The sequence below is a fragment of the Protomyctophum parallelum genome, assembly GCF_964188405.1.
Source record: "Protomyctophum parallelum genome assembly, chromosome: 6".
In the NCBI taxonomy this organism is placed as follows: Eukaryota; Metazoa; Chordata; class Actinopteri; order Myctophiformes; family Myctophidae; genus Protomyctophum; species Protomyctophum parallelum.
In genome coordinates, this window is record NC_139701.1 from 32,760,564 (window position 1) to 32,780,312 (window position 19,749).

Here is a 19,749-nt window from a genome sequence, read left to right on the forward strand (position 1 = left end):
CGATACCGATATATTGTATTATTTTTTATTTCATTTATTTATTATTATTACTATTATTGTATTTATTTTTTTACTTATAAAAAGAAACCTGGCAACCCATGCCCCACGGTTATTTTCCGCTGACCTTAGCGGGGCTCCCTAGCCTGGTCAGTGAAACCACTCTCCCTGCTGGAGGGGCTCAGCCTCCCATGCACCCTCGAGAGGAAAAAATCACACCCATGTGAAGTGAGTGGTGCAACTCCGTGTGGGGGTCCCTGGAAATTCCAGACCCTGACAGGACCACAGCCAGGGTGCTGGCCCGGTTCCGGTGAGCCGGCCCACGTCCGAAACGGTAGAGAAATGAGAGAATTACCATGTGGGGGTCCCCGGGGAGTCCCCGAATCATTCAGAGTCCAGACCCACAGGAATGCGCCCAGGGGGCCGGGCCAATTCCTGCGAGCCGGCCCACGTCCGAAACGGTTGAGAAATGACAGAGTTACCGTGTGGGGGTCCCTCTACTGTACCTTCTACTGTACTGTACTGTCACTGTACTGGCACACCCGGAGTCATCATATATACAGTTAATATGTGCGTGTGCGTTTGTGTGTATGTTAGGTTGCACAGGTGGTGAAAAACTACCATGCTGTTTTTGTGCTCAGACAGCCTACCAATGAGCTTGATCACCTCCTCCTCAATAAATCCAAAAGTATAGTGTGAATACAGCCTAATTAGTAAAGGATAAACTATCAGTCTTCTCCAAAATCTATCAATCTTTGTCATTACTCAGCACGTGTTGACAATGACATGTAATCAGAAGTTAGAAGTTTACATGCCGTGTGTGTCACACCAAAAGTGGTGACCTATAGAATCCTGTACATTAAAATCATCACGCAATCATCACCCCTACACAGACAGCACGGTCACAGCTGTCATTAATGAATGGTCTTGATTGCCTATGCGTTGAAGTTATAGTGTGAAATGCTCAGGCTCATCTGCTGGCTGCTGGCTGGAACAAGGACACACTATATAATGTGGATTATAGTTTGCTGGTCAATTTGAGAAAAAGGTTAGTAAAAACATGAGGAGGAGCTCTCTCTCTCTCTCTCTCTCTCTCTCCCTCCCTCCCTCCCTCTCCCTTGTGTGGGGAGTGGGGGGAGATTCGTTGCGCTGCCCGGGACATAACAGTATGATAACTGTCATACTTGTCCAGAGTTCTGTGGTGTGGATGCAGGCTGCAAAGTGGTGACGATTTTGACATCAACAGCAAACAGGCTGGTGGTGTTGCGCAAGAATGTGTATTTCATAGAAATGGGTATTGTACTGTAAATATGACAGTTGCATGGACGCATACTCGCATAGTAGTGCGTTATGTCAGGACAGGCATGCTGTTGGTGGTGTGCATGGTGAGATGCGTGCAAACGGTGTGGTTTGGTAGGAGAAGACGAACTACGGCGGACAGATAAACGGGGTGCTCGGGCTTTAATTAGTGTGGCAAGATGGCAGGGTGGCACTGGCAACTAGTCGCAATTTGCCATTGACATCCCATACTTCCAAACAAAAATAAAAGTCCTATATCTGATTGTATTAAACAACGTCAAACTCACCAACATTACATCTGTACAAAAAGCTTGAATTATCCTCTTTCTATTTGAAAAGTGTTTGTTTAAAGGCTTAGTGAAATGAAAAATCCGTTTTTCACACTTTTAGACCATATCCGTGGTCATCATATATGGTCATACCTAACAATGGATGCCAAAGAAATGGACAAATTCTCATTTCTGTGTGTTTTTATAAAGTCCATAAAAATATTTGTTTAATAACTTATTGATACACATCAATAAAAGCCAATAAAAAATGAAGCTCACCAGTTTGATTCCATAGCTGGTTTTGATTAAAGGTATATTCAGTGATTTCACTTAATTCAAATATCACTTATTTTTTTGTTTTGTTGTGATAATCCTCTGTACTATAGAGTGTGCTGACCATATAAGGCAGGGGTATTCAACTGGCGGACCGCGGTCCGCGACCGGACCGCGGACCACCTCTTTGCGGACCACCCAAAAAAAAAAAAAAAAAAAAAAATGATTTTTTTTTTTTTTTTTTTTTTTAAGTTAATAATATAAATAACATCAGATGGTACATTTCTCATGTGAAATTGCTGCAAAGGCCCCCAAAATGTCCCCCAAGGGCCCCCAAAATTCTGGCGTGCGCTATGCGCGCGCACAGTGTGATTTGGATTTGGAGTTCCACTCCGGGCCTGCACTCTGCACCCCATTATTGGTTGGTTGGATGGGATCTGATGGACGCCGCGCATGGGACCGGACCTCGGTCTTATTCAAAAAAATATTTGTGGACCTTCATCATTTCTAGTTGAGGACCCCTGATATAAGGAGTTCCTCCCTGTCCCCAGTTAACCCCTGGGGGTCAAAAAACCTTAGGTTTCGTTTTTGGCTCTCTATCCTGATTGGACGAAAGGCTGGGTCCCACAGCCAAAAACGAAACCTAAGGTTTTTTGAGTGAAATCACTGAATATACCTTTAAAGAACTACTCCGTTTTTAATCTCATTCAAGATGACATCCAGACAGTGTATTACTTGTTTTAAACGTAATCATCAAAATTTCATCACTTTTCCTATTTTTCCACGCCTACATACTTTTTTATTAATGCATAGCAGAAAGGCTGGAGGAGAGGGCTGTGCGGCGCTAGGTTCCTTGAGGCTGCCCGTGCGCCGTGGCGTTTTTGTCGGGGGCCCTAAAAGAGCAGCAGTCTTGCTCTGTGCTAAGTAAGTGTATAGGCTTCAGACAGACAGACATTTTCCAGTGCTTTTATAGAGAGATAATATAATATACTGTACATGCCTATGTCTGCTCTCTCTGCTGCAGCAATAATAGGCCTACTACAATTTATTTATATACTATATACATTATATACATTTCCTGCTGCTTTATATTGCTTTAACCATGCACATGAAACCGTCATCTCATAACTAATGCTCTGTTTGTCATTTCTTCAACAATGCCACTTTGACCAATCACATGCTACTGTGATTTTATATACCAGCTGCTTTTTTATATGGATATGTTTTCAAGCTTTTCTATCTTCTATGTGGTGCCGTCTATCCATTGTTGATTTTGATTATGCACCTTATGTTTACTGGACTTTGTATATTGATTTGACTGTACCTTACTGTTATTTCTATTCTGTTTGCCTTCTCTATTTTCACTTTCTCTCTTCTAACTCTTCCTGTAACTGCAATGTTGAGTTTGAAAATAACAAAAAAAACAATTCACTCGTACTTCTAATTGTGTGATGTGACAATATACAGTTTATTCTGATTCTCATACATTTATAAATGCATAATAATGTCAAACATATTATAAACATCAGCAGAATAAATAATCCTCAGAGCAAGTGTGTGTGTGTGTGTGTGTGTGTGTGTGTGTGTGTGTGTGTGTGTGTGTGTGTGTGTGTGTGTGTGTGTGTGTGTGTGTGTGTGCGTGCGTGCGTGCGTGCGTGCGTGCGAGAGAGAGAGAGAGAGAGAGAGAGAGAGAGAGAGAGAGAGAGAGAGAGAGAGAGAGAGAGAGAGAGAGTATGTGTGTGAGTGTGTGCATGTGAGCCACCACTATTAGTGAATGACAGCGAAAGCGATGAGACTCAATAGCAAAGAGCTCACACTGAGACTGGAAGACACAGCTTTGCTTATAGTAGTTATAAGTCTATTTCCAAACGGACTGAAAGGCTCACATTCCAACATTCCATTAGTTCCTTCAGATATGTTGGCAAAGAAGGAGGCGAAGTTGACGCACAGGTTGGTTGACACACAGCCTCGCTGGAATACAGTTTCAGCGACAGCTGAAAATACATTTGACCGGGTTTAGCCTCTGAGACACCTATAGTCTAAGTCTACATGTATTACAGTGGAATCATCCAGTATAGTAGTATTGAATTGATTATACTTTGGACTTATTTCTTTGGACTTGGTTAAAATAGCCAATCTACAAGCTCACAATGTGTCACCATGTTGTGAGCTTGTAGATTGGCTAGTCTTTCCAAATGTTCGCCCTAGAATAGGAACGTTATGGGTTCTTGTGGTCAATTCTTTGTGAATGTTATGCATGAGTGCGTGCGTGCGTGCGTGTGTGTGTGTGTGTGTGTGCGTGCGTGCGTGCGTGTGTGTTTGTGTGCGCTCGTGCATGCGTGCGTGCATGCGTGTGTGATGGAGGTGTGGTGTTTGAGGGGTTAGTAGACTATAAAATAACTCACTAGTTTGAAAAAAGCATCGATCTTCCACTCCCTGACATGGCATCATGTTTGTACAAGAAAAATCATCAAAATTGTTAGAGCAGGATCGACACATTAGTCCATTGGGGTCAGTATTAGGCTCTGCAATGCAAACAAGAACCTCACATTAGTTCTCAATTTGACAATTTCTATTAATAATCTTGTATAGCTACTCATAAAAAGGGTAGATAATGTAATAACAAATATTATTCTACATATGTCAATTTCAAGACTAATACGTTTTCACATTTTGTTCATTTATTACAAAAAAGCTGTTACATTTCCTAACTTTTCCCAAAACCACCTCAATCTTCTGTAAATTTAAATCAAATATTTTCTCTCTCTCTCTCTCTCTCTCGCTCTCTCCCTCTCCCCCTTCCCCACTCCCTCTCTCTCTCTCTCTCTCTCTCTCTCTCTCTCTCTCTCCCTCTCTCTCTCTCTCTCTCTCTCTGTCTCTCTGTCTAAAAGCATGTGTGTTCCATAAACACAAAACAACTAAAACAACACCAGGTGATTGGACATTGTTTATCCAGTTGAGCTCCTATGTACCTGGAAGAGGCAAAAACTGATTGTTGCAGTTGTCTTCTGTACAGCATTCAAAGGTTGCAGACACTCGCGCATACCGCAAGTTCCATGAGACCTCATGCTGAGTGCCCAGATTGTCTGGGCATTCAAGTGTACAAGTTCTTATATCAAAACTTAAATTGGGGAATTCGGTCTGGTTGAAGACTAGAAGGAAACAAAATACAAATGGATGAAGAATTGTGACCAATACATGACACAAAGTTATTGGTGTTGGTTAGTATCCCCAAGGTTTGAGTGTTTTTGTTTCAAAACAAACGTACGTACGTACCTGTCACAGTGGCAGATACACACGCCGCATTTTTAAAAGGACAAGTGAGAATTGATACGTTCCCATTTTCGCAATCTCTATCTTTACAGGATAAGCATGTTGTTGCACATTTAACTGCAATGGAAATAACCAAAAGTAGTTATGAAACATAAAGAATTGAGTCAATGCATTTTTGGTTAAACAAAATGTAATGATTTTAAAAAGATTTTACTCAAAAAACAGATTTAGTATAATATTTCCATTATGTCTAAATGAAACCTTTAAATATATGTAAACCAGAGCAACTTATTTTACTGTACCTGAATAGAAAAGGGCCAAGGTCAGAAAGAGAGTCAGGATGAACTGCATAATGGATTCTTATTAGTGACAGGTCTGGAAGCAGAGCAAGCGGACAATTATATGGTAGAGCAAAACACGCCCAGCTTTGCCTTTTTTGATTGGCATTACCTTGTTTTTCTGGTTTGTTATCACACAGTGGTGGAAAGTAACTAAGTACATTTACTCAGTGCTGTACAATGTCCAGGTACTTTTGCTTTATTGAGTATAAAAAAATCACACCTGTGTGAAGTGAAGGGCGCTAATATATTAAAGTCTAATTCATGTTGATTAGGTGATGTAATGGTGATATAAAACAAACGGTGCCAACACAAACATTAAATGCCATTAACAATAAAGAGACAATATGGGCCTGGGCTGTGGCTCAGCAGTCCAGGCACCTTGGCCGGTAGCCCGAGCAGGTTCGACTCCCGATCCCGACGGCCTTTACTGTATGTCACTCCCCTATCTCTCTCCCCCATTTCCTGTCAGCCTCAGCAAAGAAAATACATTTAAAAGAGACAATATGACGTAATGAGGGACAATATGACGTACATTTTCCCTTCATTGTCAATGGCGTTATTAAAACAACAGGAATTCATCATAAAGGAAGCACAAAGGGAAAAGAAACATAATACAGTGAGGGGAAAGGGGGGTGGGGGGGATTCAGATTTGACGGGAGCCAGTTTCGAATTGCAGCCGTCCGTAGGTGCCCTTTGAGAGCGGTTTTGAAGGAGTCAAGGGATTCACATGTCTTAATGACAGTTGGTAGGGCGTTCCACATTTTGGTGGCATAGGAGCGAAAATAATTTAGTCCCTTGTTTGTGCCGAATCTGGGTTGTACATGGTTTGTTGCACTCCCTCTGGTGTTGTGGGTGTGGACTTTGTTTACATTAAGGAAGTATTTAGACAGGTACATGGGTATCTTGGTGGTGTATCGAATCTTGTGGACCAGAACCATTGCAAGATGCTGTACTCTGTCGTCGACCCTAAGACATCCCAGCCTGTCAAAGTGGGCAGGGGTGAGGTGGGTTCGGGGGGTGAGACCAAGTAGGAGCCTGACCAGTTTGTTTTGGGAGGTCTGGAGCCTTGTTTTAAGGGCCTTTGAGGTGCTGTGGTATACCAAGAGGTGCATGCATAGTCAAAGAAATGAAGGTAATAGTGAAATCCTTGATTGAAGAGCATAAAGAGAAAGAGGAGAAGGGGAGGGGAGACACAAAGTGCATGATATGTATATATATATAATAAGTTAAGGGTGTATCTAAAGTGCATAGCAAAATAAAATACATGTAGGCTGTGTGTGCAGAGAGACCTTTTAAATTAACACAAATCAGTCTGAGGTGGCTCACTCTGAACTTCTTCAGGCACCGGAGGCAGTTGAGTCATTGTTGGACCCTTTTCACCACTTGTGCGGTGTGTGTGGCCCACTGGCCCACTTGAGGTTCTTTGAGATGTAAATTCTTTAAAGTTATTTATAGTCACAGACCTGTTGCACTGCAACGCCGTCGATTTAGATAGGTGCGTGCTCTCTCTCCAGCTTCCTAAAGTCCACAATCAGCTCTTTGCTTTTGCTGACGTTGAGAGGTTGTTTTCCTGACACCTGTGTCAGTGTGCCAACCTCAGCTCTGTAGTCCGCCTCGTCTTCGTTTTCGATAAGGCCCATCACTGCAGTATCATCCACATACTTAATGACGTTATGCTGCGTTCACACCAGGGGGGCAGTCAGACAGATATTTCGTGAAGCCTCTAAGGAAATCGGGACTTCCTGAAAGTTCATATAATGGCCTGTTGTGGCGCTGTCATTGGGCCCAAAAAAACCCCATAGCTCCATAGAGGCCCATGTATTTGGGCCCAACTTCACCTAGACTGTATTACCTTAATAAACATGGTCATGAATACTTTCTGCTTCCAGTCACTAGTTTAAAGTCTCATTTCTCATGTCATAATATTCTTTTTGGAAAATTATGGTCCCATTTATTAAAAAGATTACCATAAAGTTGCGTATGTTCTGAGGGGCGTGGCTACCGTTACAGTCTATGAACGGGAGCCACCCCCCGTTCAGTCTTCTTTATTTTGTTTTACTGAGAATAAGGTTAGAAATAAGTATAGGGTCAGGCATAGTTTTACTGACACTGACATTTTACACTACAGACACTGTTTTTACAGACACTGAACACTGAACCCCTAATTGCTCCCGATGTGCTAGTTGGTGCCTTGCATGGTTTCCGCTGTCATCGGTGTATGAATGTGTGTGTGAATGTAATGCACAATCTCTGTAAAGCGCCTTGGATAAAGGCGCTATATAAATGCACCATTTACCATTTTACTGGGGTTAAGTTTAGGAATAGGGTTAGGTTTAGGCATAGTTTTACTGAGGTTAAGCTTCTGGTTTAAGGACTAGAGTGTTTTGTACCATACAATCGTATGTATAAATACAGAACAAAGAATGTTTGCTTTCACCATCTTTGTTGAAGAAGAGTCTGGGCAATTATGTTTTAGTCTTACTAGAATTACTAAAAGTTACTAAATCTTATATTTAGATTTAGTCTGGCTTAATCACCTCTGAGGTTACTGTAGGTCAAATGCTTAAAGTGTGATTACCTTTGAGGGGATTAAACATGTTTACCTACACCCGTTAGGAATAAGGTTAGGTTTAACCGTTTTACGCATAATTTACTTAAGTTACTTTAGGAATACCAGGCCGCGCTGTTCCGCCGGCTGTACGCTCGGGGCGAGTTGGTAAAGATGCGACTCGTTTGGTATTCGGGCAGATACAAAGAGACAGTCTACCATTCATTTTCAATGGAAGCCAGCGGCATGAAGATACAAAGACACATCTGACGTTTGTAGCTGCTGCAAACAGCTTCAAAGCTACCAAAAAGTTGAGAAAGTTTCAACATCACCTACATTGTAGGTGATGTTGAAACTACAATGATGCAAAGCTAACTTTGAATCTTTTGCATCTGCCAGTGTAGCAGAGTGGCTCAGAGCCTGCCTGATGGCCTCAAAAGTGTAATATCTCCCCCGGTCCAGAGGGATATCCCTTGTCTAGGTGAGTGAGAGCAGAGTGTATATAGCCAATGCGTCACATCCGCTTTATCGCTTACTCATGATATAGAGCTTCATTGCTCCAGACTGTATGACAGAAGCATTTGCAGTCTACTGACGGTATGCAAATTGCCATGGGTCCAGTGTGGCCAACAGCACAGAGCAGATAACGGGCTCCATCTTGCGCCACCCTTATCCTTTATCCCTAAACGTATTTGCCATTTTTTACTATTTTGAAAAACATTTAAAAATTGTTCAACTAGCCGATCTACATGTGAGCTTGTAGATCGGCTATTTGAACTATTTTAAAAGGTTTTTTTTAAATAGTAAAAAATGGCAAAAAGTTTAAGGGGTGGTGCAAGATATAGCCCCTATGGGCCAACGGTGCCGGAGATGAGCTGCTCGCAGACTAATGGACGGACACATGGACACACCAGCGGACTGATAGGGTGCAAAACATAGTCTCGGCTATGCTCCCCTCCTCCATCCAGCTCTAGGCCAACAACAAAGCTGGCCTTCTTTACCACAAACTAATAGAACATCCTCAGAAGCCTGCTACACATTTAATGACTTGCCTCTGTGTTGACCTTCCAGTCTCTGTTTTTTATTCAAGTGGACAGACTGGACACCCAGGAACTTAGGTAGGTCTGCCATTTGTACCTCCAACTCATGTAAATGGGTACCTCCCCCTGCTCCATCTGGGGTCTATCACCAACGCGTATATATATTCTACGTCCGATCATGCACATGGTAACGCACCGCCTGCCTCTGATTGGCCTACCGACACCATAGACTGACTGCTGGCCTTACCAGAGTTTCCTCCTTGGTGGGAAATAAATAAATAATACAAGTACGATAAAATACAAGAGAATGACAGCTTGGCACGCACGACAGTAACCTTTATTTTTGTAGAAGAGGCAAACTAATATTCTTTATGCCGTTTATTTAGATACATGTGTAAACTTGAAGCATTATTGTACGTACTTGCCTCCAGGATGGAACCTGGGAAGTTTGTAACCAGAGTTGTTGCAATGTTTGTAAAGAAGATGTTTAAGTAGTTGGCTACATCAAGTTTGTCAGTGATGAGGGTGTCATTCGATTTGATGTTTATGTTTGTAAACCTGGTTTTTAGTTTCTGACCGCAGCCTAGCTGGTTGTTTATTAGTTTCCAGAGCTCCCGAGGATTGTTTTTGTTTTCCTCAGCTTTATCACTGATATGGTCATGGGAGTTAAGACATTTCACATTTCACATTCTACACAGCAATAATACTATAATTTGTTACAGTAATGCACAAGAAATGGTGACACAAGATATTATGTTGCTTTAACCATGCCACTTTTACCATGCACATGAAATCTCATAACTGATCTGTTTGTAATTTCTTCAACAATGTCACTTTGACCAACCATATACATGCAACTGTGATTTTATATAGGCCTACCTGCTGCGTTTTTATATGATGGATACGTTTTCACCTAGCATTTCTACCTTCTGTGGTGCCATGATCTATCCGTTGCTGATTTTTAATCAAACCTTATGTTTACTGGATGTTTATATTGATTTGACTGTAGGTCACTCATACTTTTAATCATGTGATGTGACAATACAGTTGATTCTGATATATTTATACATGCATTATAATGTCAAATAATATTTTAATCAAAATAAAGAATTCCCAGAGCAACATAGATAGTGTGTGCGTGCGCAGTGGTGGAAATAGTACTCAAATGTTGTACTTAAGTAGAAGTATCAATACTGCAATATAGATGTACTCCGTTACAACTAGAAGTCCCGTATTCAAAATGTACTAGCCAGTAGATCTGCTATTTTCAAATGGCCGAAAGGGTTGAAGTGTATGTTTTCTAATCAAAATTACAATATCCAAAGTAAAATAAAATATCCAAAGTAACTAGTAACTAAAGTTTTTAAATAATTGTAGCGGAGTAAAGTAAAGTACAACTATCTCAAAAATGTACTTAAGTACAGTACTTAAGTATGTTACTACTTAAGTAACATACTTACTACTTAAGTATACTTAAGTATGTACTTCGTTACTTTCCACCACTGTGCGTGCGTGCGTGCGTGCGTGCGTGCGTGCGTGCGTGATCCACCGCTGTTAGTGAATGACAGCCAAGGCGATAAGACTCAGCAGAACAGAGCTCACACTGAGACTGAAAGACACAGCTTTGCTCAAGGAAACTGAAACTGCAACTCTTGCAACGTTTGGAGGGCGCATGACCTCCTGGCCTGCTGGACCCCCAAACGGAACAAAGGGCCTGCATCCCATATGGCCATTAGTTCCTTCAGATAGGTTGGCAAAGAAGGAGGAGAAGTCGACGCACAGGTTGCTTGAAACACAGCCTCGCTGGAATACAGTTTTAGTGACGACAACCGCTGTAGGTTTTGGAGAGGAAAAAAGTGACCGGTTTTAGCTTCTGAGACACCTGTAGTCTGTTTTACAACAGTGGAATCTAGTATTGAATTGAAGGTGATTACATTCTTTTAACCACTTAAACCCAATATACTTTGGGCTTATTCCAGGACTCACTCCTTTTTTCCATCTACACCACATCTCTTTGCCAAAAATAGACAATATACAACCTCACAATGTGTCGACACGCAGGGCGGAGACAAAAATTCGGCCCTGACATTTTCGCGGAATTTGGTCCAGATTGGCCCAACACAACCAGTGCACAGATACTCTACCGACTTTTCGGGTCGAGGCACATACAAATATGCTACTTGAAATACATAAGCTTGCACTTTTACAGAACAACATAAATGATAGACAACCAACAGACAACGACACTGAAACATACAACTAATTTAGATAAGTCTGGCCCACCGGACTTATCTGGTACGTTAAGTGGCCAGTCAGGCCTGTCGACACGTTGTGAGCTTGTAGATCTGCTATTTTTACCAAATGTTCGAAGAATAGGAACCTTATACAGTAGTTCATTTTTTGTGAAAGTGCATGCGTGCGTGCGTGCGTGCTTGTGTGCGTGCGTGCGCATGGATGTGGTGGTGTTTGAGGGGTTAGTAGACTATATCTAGATAAAAATAACTCACTAGTTTGAAAAAAGCATCGATCTTCCACTCCCTGACATACAGCCAAGTTCGTACAAAAAGGATCCTCTCTTGGGTTGCTGCAGGAACGACACATTAGTCCATTGGGTCTGGCATCGGGCTCTGCAATGCAGACGAGAACCTCACATTTGTTCGCAATTTATATTAATCATATTTTAGCAACTCATAAAAAGAATAGATAATGTAGTAACTAAAAAAGGTAACGGAAATTCAGAAGTAATAAAACTCATAATGTAATAAAGGAAAGTTTGTGTATAATGCATTTGGTATTGTTAGACCTGTTGAAGGCAGCTAATCAGTCATTTAAACTTCTAGGCTAGGCTATGCATTCTGTATATCTTGGCAGCGGACTGACCTCATGCTTCCTTCTATGCATGAGGAGTCCAAGCTGCTTCTTCTCACCTGACGGGGGGAGAACATGCAAACTCCACACAGAAAGGCTCTTTCGCCAACCCCGCCGCAGGTATGGGCACTGATGACACGGAGGAGAGAGCATGCCGCCAGCACCCACAGCGTCCCCAGAGGGAATCGAACCCAGGACCTTCTAGCTGTGAGGCGACAGCACTATACCGACTGTGCCACCGTGCCCCCTAATGTACAGATTATTGATCTTTTGTGTGTGTGTGTGTGTGTGGATATTTTACCGTTAGACTGGTGATTCTTGGTTTACCTATTTCTATGCATTAACTGGTGTTGTCTGGATTTGAATTAGCCCCGATACGTTCCCTCAGTCCCTACTCTCATTCTGTAGCTCCGAGATGAGAAATCCAAGCCCTCCCAATGGCCAATGGTTTCCACAATACTATATTTGGGCGGGGGCGGCGGTGGCTCAGGGGTAGAGTGCCTGGATGGAAACCGTAAGGTTGCCAGTTCGAACCCGGGCTCCCCCAGAGTTACTGTCAAAGTGTCCTTGAGCAAGACACTGAACCCCTAATTGCTCCCGATGTGCTAGTTGGTGCCTTCCATGGTTTCCGCTGCCATCGGTGTATGAATGTGTGTGTGAATGGGTGAATGTAATGCACAATCTCTGTAAAGCGCCTTGGATAAATGCGCTATATAAATGCACCATTTACCATTTACCGCTGCTTACCCTTTTCTGCAGATTGTAACCAAAAGGTGAAGGTCCGATAATGAGCTAAACTAAATTTAATTTAGGAGCAGCTGCACACGGGTGTGATTTTATTGTAAATAGGCCTACTCTAGATGTTTTCAGAATCAAACAATATTTAATTTGTGTGTTCTCTCTCTCTCTCTCTCTCTCTCTCTCTCTCTCTCTCTCTCTCTCTCTCTCTCTCTCTCTCTCTCTGATTGATTGAAAATTGTATTTATAGTTTGTAGAATGGGTACAGTTCAAGAGAAAGTACAGGCCAATACAAAAACTGCTACCGTGAGGATATAACCAACAAAAGACTTGTTTACATCAGGGTCCTCCATTTTCAATTAATCAGAACATTTAAAGACGTACATATACACTTCTATAATATATATATATATATATATATTTTTTAAAGGAAATCATATACAGTTAAAGTCTCTCTCTCTCTCTCTCTCTCTCTCTCTCTCTCTCATTGATCTAATATGAAAACTCAAAAGCAAGTGTGTTCTATACACAAAACAACAAAAAGAAGACCAGGTGATTGGACATTGTTTATCCAGCTGAGCTCCTACCTGGAAAAGGTAGAGCATGGTTGTTGCAGTTGTCTTCGTCACAGCATTCAAAAGATGTAGACACTCGCATATAACGCAAGTTCCATGAGGCCTCATCCTGAACGCCCAGATTGGCTGGGCAGGCCTGTGTACAAGTTCTTAGAGGGAAATTTCTATTGGGGGCTTCGGTGTGGTTGAACACTATTTGGGAACAAAATACAAATGGATGAAGAATTGTGACACTATTATGGTGACCAATACATGACACAACGTTATTGGTGTTGTTTAGTATCCCACAATAGTTTCCACAAAATATGAGTATTTCTGTTTCACGTATGTACGTACTTATCACTGTGGCAGATACACACACCGCATCGGGAAATGGACAAGTGAGGATTTTTATGTCCTCATCACATTCTCTATCTCTACAGGATAAGCATGTTTTTGCACATTCAACTGCAATGGAAATAACCAAAAGTAGTTATGAAACAAAGATTTAGAAAATGCATTTTTGGTTAAACAAAAGGTAGTGTTTTTTAAAACATACATTTAACTCAAAACAAGATTTTGCATAACATTTAGATGAATGTGACATGAATATTACAAATTAATAACCAGAGAAACTTGTATTACTGTACCTGAGAAGAAAAGAGCGAAGGTCAGAAAGAGAGTCAGGATGAACTGCATAATGGATTCCTATTAGTAACAGGTCTGGAAGCAGAGCAAGCGGACAATTATATGGGACAGTTGGGACAACAGATGTTCAGGAGGCGGAGAGCCACACCTTTGCTCCACCCTACACCCAAGCCCCCCAGAAGCTGTCGTCGCCTGGTGGTCAAATATGGGATTTAAAACGCCACTGTGCACGCTTCTACTGCCTTAAACCATGGTGTGCCTGCTACGTGCTCAAGTTGTCCGCATTTGGTTACCAACATTTGGTGCTCAAATCAAGAAAAATGCGGAAGTAGATCGCTCTTCCGGGTGTTTCAAACTCTGGTGAGCAATATCAGGTTCCTGCTGGGGATCACAGTCCACGAAGACATGCCAACGATGCAAACGACCTCCTCGCCAAAGACTCCCGGAACCTACACCCCTTCCCCTCGCCCATTCTTATTCATTCAATAAACATCCTTAACCGCACCTTTCTTAAAGGTGTGGTTCTTGATTTGTGAAATGGTACAGTAATACACATCCAGCTTTGCCTTTTTTGATTATAGTATTAACTTGTTTTTCTGGTTATCACAGTGGTGGGAAGTAAGTACATTACTCAAGTGATGTACAGTACAGGTCTTAGGTACTTTTTGCTTTATTGAGTACATTTTTACTCCACTCCCTTATACATTTCAGAGAATAATATTTTACTTTTTACTTTTTACTTAATATTTTACTTTAGTTAGAGGAGCACGTTTGTGACCGAGAGGTTCCCGGTTCGATACCCGGACCGGCAGGAAAGGTCTGGCTGGGGAAGTCAGCCAGACCACCACTTACCCCTCCCCCAACACCGCCTTGAGCAAGGCACGAAACCCCCAAACTGCTACAGTGGTGTAGTAGAACCTTAGAAAGCGCAATAGAGCACCGAAGTCTGACGTCACTTTCAGTAGAGGGCGCCAATACACAGGTTCATGTATTTTTTTATTTGCATTTTAATCTCCATATGGCGATTTTAGGTCGCTTCATATAAGAACTGTGTTTGAAAAATAAACCGACCACCCCGGCCTTTCTGTCAGGGGAGTGGCTGTGCGTCGTTAATGAAAAAGAAAATGGAATGAATGTGGCCGCAAAAGCCTTGAAACTATACATATGAAGGCAATGTCGCTGCTAATATACGTCACGCCCAGCTGTCAACACATTGCGTTCCTGAGATTCCTCGTTGACGTAAGCTCAGCTGGTGGTGACTCGACTCGTACTAACCACGAAACATTAAATATAAATAAAATAAAAATAAATGTAATTAACATTCAGTTTCTGTTGTGCGACGGGCAGATGGAGCCACCCGCCTACCCGGAAATGTAGTCTCTGGGTTATTTGACTCGTTTCTAACGCTTATTTTGTTACTCTTTGGGTATATTTGTACATTTCCACCTTCAATCGATGCTTCATATCCATGAGTGAAAAGGACGGGGTGATCGGTTTATTTTTCAAACACAGTTCTTATATGAGGCGATCTAAAATCCCCCTATGGAGATTACAATGCAAATTAAAAGTACACGAACCTGTGGATTGACGCCCTCTACTGACAGTGACGTCAGGACTTCGGTGCTCTATACATGCTCCTTCTGACATACAGAATAAATCGGAAAGGGAGGCGATGATTTTTCAGGACTCTTCTGCACACCCACATGTACTATAGTAGGCTACTGACTGCCCGAACTAGTTTGGAAAGCCTGTCCGAAACGGAAGTTCTTTCCAACATCGGAAATGTATTGACCTTAAGACTGGTTGTAGTGGGCATGCAGTACGCCAGTACCCCGTTTTCAATGTGTGTGTGTATGTGTGTGTCCTTTCTGTGTGGAGTTTGCATGTTCTCCCCGTGTCCCCTAGGGTAGGTACCCTCACAAAAAACATGCAGTAATACTGGTCACTAAACTGCCTCCCCCTGGCCAGCCGGGGCGCCTGATGGAGGGGAAAGGATTCAAGGAACTGGTTGGAATAACGTGTTCCTTCCACGCGCTACGTCCAACCAGGGAAACTCCCCCCTGTCAGGTGTAAAGGAGCACTCAGGCATGAAGGAAGCATGAGTTCAAGTCTGTTGCTCTCCCCTTGTCCCCCATATATGGGGACTAGGTTGGTGGAGGGTGTGTAGAGCCCAGGATCACATTAGATGATTGACACAGGGGTGAAAAATGGGTTACAAAATCGTGGGATAAATAAAATATATAAAAAAAAAGAAAAATGTGTGTGTCTGCGTGAATGTGGAGCAAGGCTGCTCAACCAACCTCCCCTGGGTAAATAAATGTAAAATAGTGCGATGCTTACTGCAGTAGGCTTTTACTTTGGTACTGAAAGTATTTTGATGCCAATACTTTAAGTAACATTTTGAATGCAGGCCTTTTACTTGTAACAGAGTATTTTTTTTAATTAAGCAACACAAGAGGGTGAGGGGGCTGTAGTGGAGCATGGTGGGTGGGTTGGATAATTTCACCAGTATGGGGTGTCGATCAGAACACGGACACAGGACTTGAAATCACAGCGTACTTTACTGGTGGTAACACAGGCACATGGGCATAACACATGGGTGTGTGTGGTCTAAAACTGAAAATAATAATATCACTTAATATCAATCACATTATAAATGACAGGAATAACATTCAATATGAACATACAATCATAAACATAAATCACAGTTTGGATCAAACAACTACCAACTGAACTCAAATGCCCACAGGATTGGCTGATAATGCACACAGCATTGGCTAATGGAGGCTATAATTAACATGGCTCACAAACATTTCCTCCTAATACAACTACAACGTAATTTCACCTGTCTGTAAACATCTAACTGAAAGTACAAGGAAACTGACATATGTGCATCTACGCACACACATTGGAAGGACTGTAGGAATCTTGGACAGTGGAAAGGAGGAAAAGTCCTGGTGAAGTGGAGAGTCTCTGTTCGGAATGACTGTCTGTGTGAGTGAGTGGCATTGAGACTGAAGTCTCTTTTACAAGTGCAGGGTTTGACATTAAGGCTTGTCCGGGACAAGTAATAAATCTTCAAGTAATAAATCTCCGGACAAGTGTATTAAAATTGTAGTGACTCTTGGTTTCACGTTTTTCTGTGGTGCTCCTAGCAGCCAACAGTATTGTCTGGCATTGTTGTCTGGCTTTCCTAATAATCACCGTTCCAATATTGTTAATAGCCCTAGAATGTCTGTGATCTTACATACATTTCATGTATTCCAAATACACAGCCATAGATCGGTCCTATCCATGTACGGTTAGCAGACTGACCACATCGGCATTTAAACTTGTAGCACTGTGTGTGACTGCACACCCAGTAATTATTCCGAAGACTTGAAGTGAGATATTGTCCTCTAGTTTCATATCCATTTGAAAGTTCTGACAGAAAACGTGTGTTATAAAGTAAAATATCCCCACTTTTCCAGGAGGAAAAGCTGGACTGAAAATGTCATTTGGGAACAGTTGATGTTTGGGATGCACAAATTTGGGGCACACAGGTGTGTTGCGCCTATATTGTGTGTTCCATACATTTGTGCTTCCTAAAGGAAGTTTTGATATGTTCATATCAGATATGATATGCCCGGGGAAACTCCCCCCTGTCAGGTGAAAAGAAGCAGCTTGGACTCCTCATGCATAGAAGGAAGCATGAGGTCAGTCCGCTGCCCCCCCAGGTTGGCAGAGGAAGTGTAGCGCCCAGGATTACATTAGATAATTGACACTGGGTGAAAAAATTGGTTGCAAAATCGTGGGATAAAAATTATGTTAAAAAAACCCAATAAAGGCTAATAGGGCCTATATAAAAACTAAGCAACGAAATGTGCTAATCCTACTATAAATGCGCCATGTGCGTACGTGTGTGTACGGTTGTAATGCACGTAACTCGCGAACCGTTTGACTTCACATTCGACACATGCGTTCCACACCCCCACAGGGAGTGCAGTGCCAGGTATCGGACCCACGGTTCTCCAGAACCACCACAAAAGGCTCTGGTCAGGCTCTGCCAGTGGGCCTAATGAGGCCAACTCCTTTCACCTGGGCCAGGCTCTGCCAGTGGGCCTAATGAGGCCAACTCCTTTCACCTGTGCAATTTCCAGCCTCTGCCTCAGCCAATTGAGGCTCAACCAATCAGGCTCTGCCAGTGTGCCAAATTGATTCTCCATGTGGGACACTGGTTAGCACACAGTGATACAGCCAAACTGTACACGGCTGTGGCAGTGTCTGTGCCAGGGTGCCAACCCACCACTTCCACCATCCTGTATTGTCTGAAAGATCTGAACCGTCTGCTTTAAAGGGATTGTGACATTAAAAAAAAGGTTTTGGAATTGTTCTTATTTTTTTTAGGTTTTCTAATCTCAATTGCACCCAAAAAACATGAACTTTAACATTCAGTAGATTTTCTGTGATCTGGGGTTTTCTGGCTCAAACAGGTGCTCTGATTTGCCGGCAGTAAGTGATGTAAGACACTGCAAATCCCATATATGTCAATGGGATTTGCCAGCAGATGTCACTGTTTTCACTGTGTTGCCTGTTTTCATTGTAGTTTAAAAGGCTTCCAAACCCCAAAGAAAACTTCAGACCACAGAAAATCCACTGAATGTTCAAAGTTCAGGTTTTTTGGGTGTAATTGAGGTCATAAAATCTAAAATAAAAATAAATGAAAATGAATGTCATAAAACCTTTAAAACATCCATGGGCCCAGGCCGTAGCGTAACGGTCTGGGCACCGGACTGGTGATCCAGTCGCGGTGTGCCGCGGGTTCGACTCCCGGACCCGACACGGCCTTTACCGCATGTCATCCCCCCATCTCTCTCCCGTTTCCTGTCAGCCTACTATCTGTCCCTTAAAAAATCAATAAAAGGCGTAAGCCGCAAAAAAATATCGTAAAAAAAAAAAAAAAAAAAGAAACATCCATGAAGAAGTGAGACCTGGCAGAAAGCCCAGCATGTGAGTACAGGACTGCAACCACATAATCACCACTTGCCCCCTGCCTGTAAACCATCTTCTGAGGAAGGCCTTTTTGATGAGATGAGGGGCTTGATGAGATGAGCGTGGCTGCATGACACTGAGCTGGACCTGACATTCTAAATTTTACACGGGTTGTGCTTATAACCACGCCCGCTTCTGTGGCCAACGTGGAAGTGCCTCTCGGCTCTCACCTACTGTATACAACAACTGCCTACTAGACCGCGACTGAGGCCCACCGTCTCAAGCGAACTTGAGCCACGTGAGACATCACCGAAACTAAACCGAGCTAAAGTGAGCGAGTTGCCGTAAGGAGAAGGTTGGCTGCAAACACTTTCGAGATTTTCAAGTGGGCACTTATCAAGAAACAGGTTGGAACCATTCTGTTAGCTCCAATGTGGATCTCGGACATTAGGGTGCGTTCGGAAATGCGCACTGGGAATGTGGTCAGTTTGTTGAGTGTGGTGGGCGGTGACGTCACAGAGTGCGTTCAGTGTGCCTTATTTACGAACGACCACAGCTGTGACGCATTCACACGAATCACACCGGCCAACCCCAGCTTCAGGGTAGGGTCGCTCAGTGCGGGCACTCGGCACACCCGGTGCGCAGCGCACTAGATTTTCGAACGACAACGCACCGAGTGCACTGAATGAACGAACGACACGAGAGCACACCAGTGCATTCAGGGCGCATTTCCGAACGCACCCAGTGTCAAGCCTGTGACAGTAATCTATGACGTCACATAGCCTACAGTATCTATGACTTATTCAGAAACTATCACAGGCCCATTGACTTCCATTGACTTCTATTAATATTAAAGTAAAACAATTTAAAAAGTACTATAAACCCTACAGTATGTGGCCTACTGGCATTGTGCATACAAAGTTTGCCACG

The 19,749-nt window shown here is 42.6% G+C and overlaps 1 long non-coding RNA gene across 1 annotated transcript; it reads right to left on the reverse strand.

Moving 5' to 3' along the window:
- Positions 1–3,581: 3,581 nt before the first annotated feature.
- Positions 3,582–5,475, reverse strand: LOC310860111. Its single transcript, XR_014569345.1, has 5 exons — positions 5,414–5,475; positions 5,115–5,228; positions 4,811–4,990; positions 4,244–4,363; positions 3,582–3,832 (listed from the first exon to the last, which is right to left on the reverse strand). It is a non-coding gene; the product is annotated as an uncharacterized lncRNA (long non-coding RNA).
- Between the last annotated feature and the right edge of the window lie 14,274 nt (positions 5,476–19,749).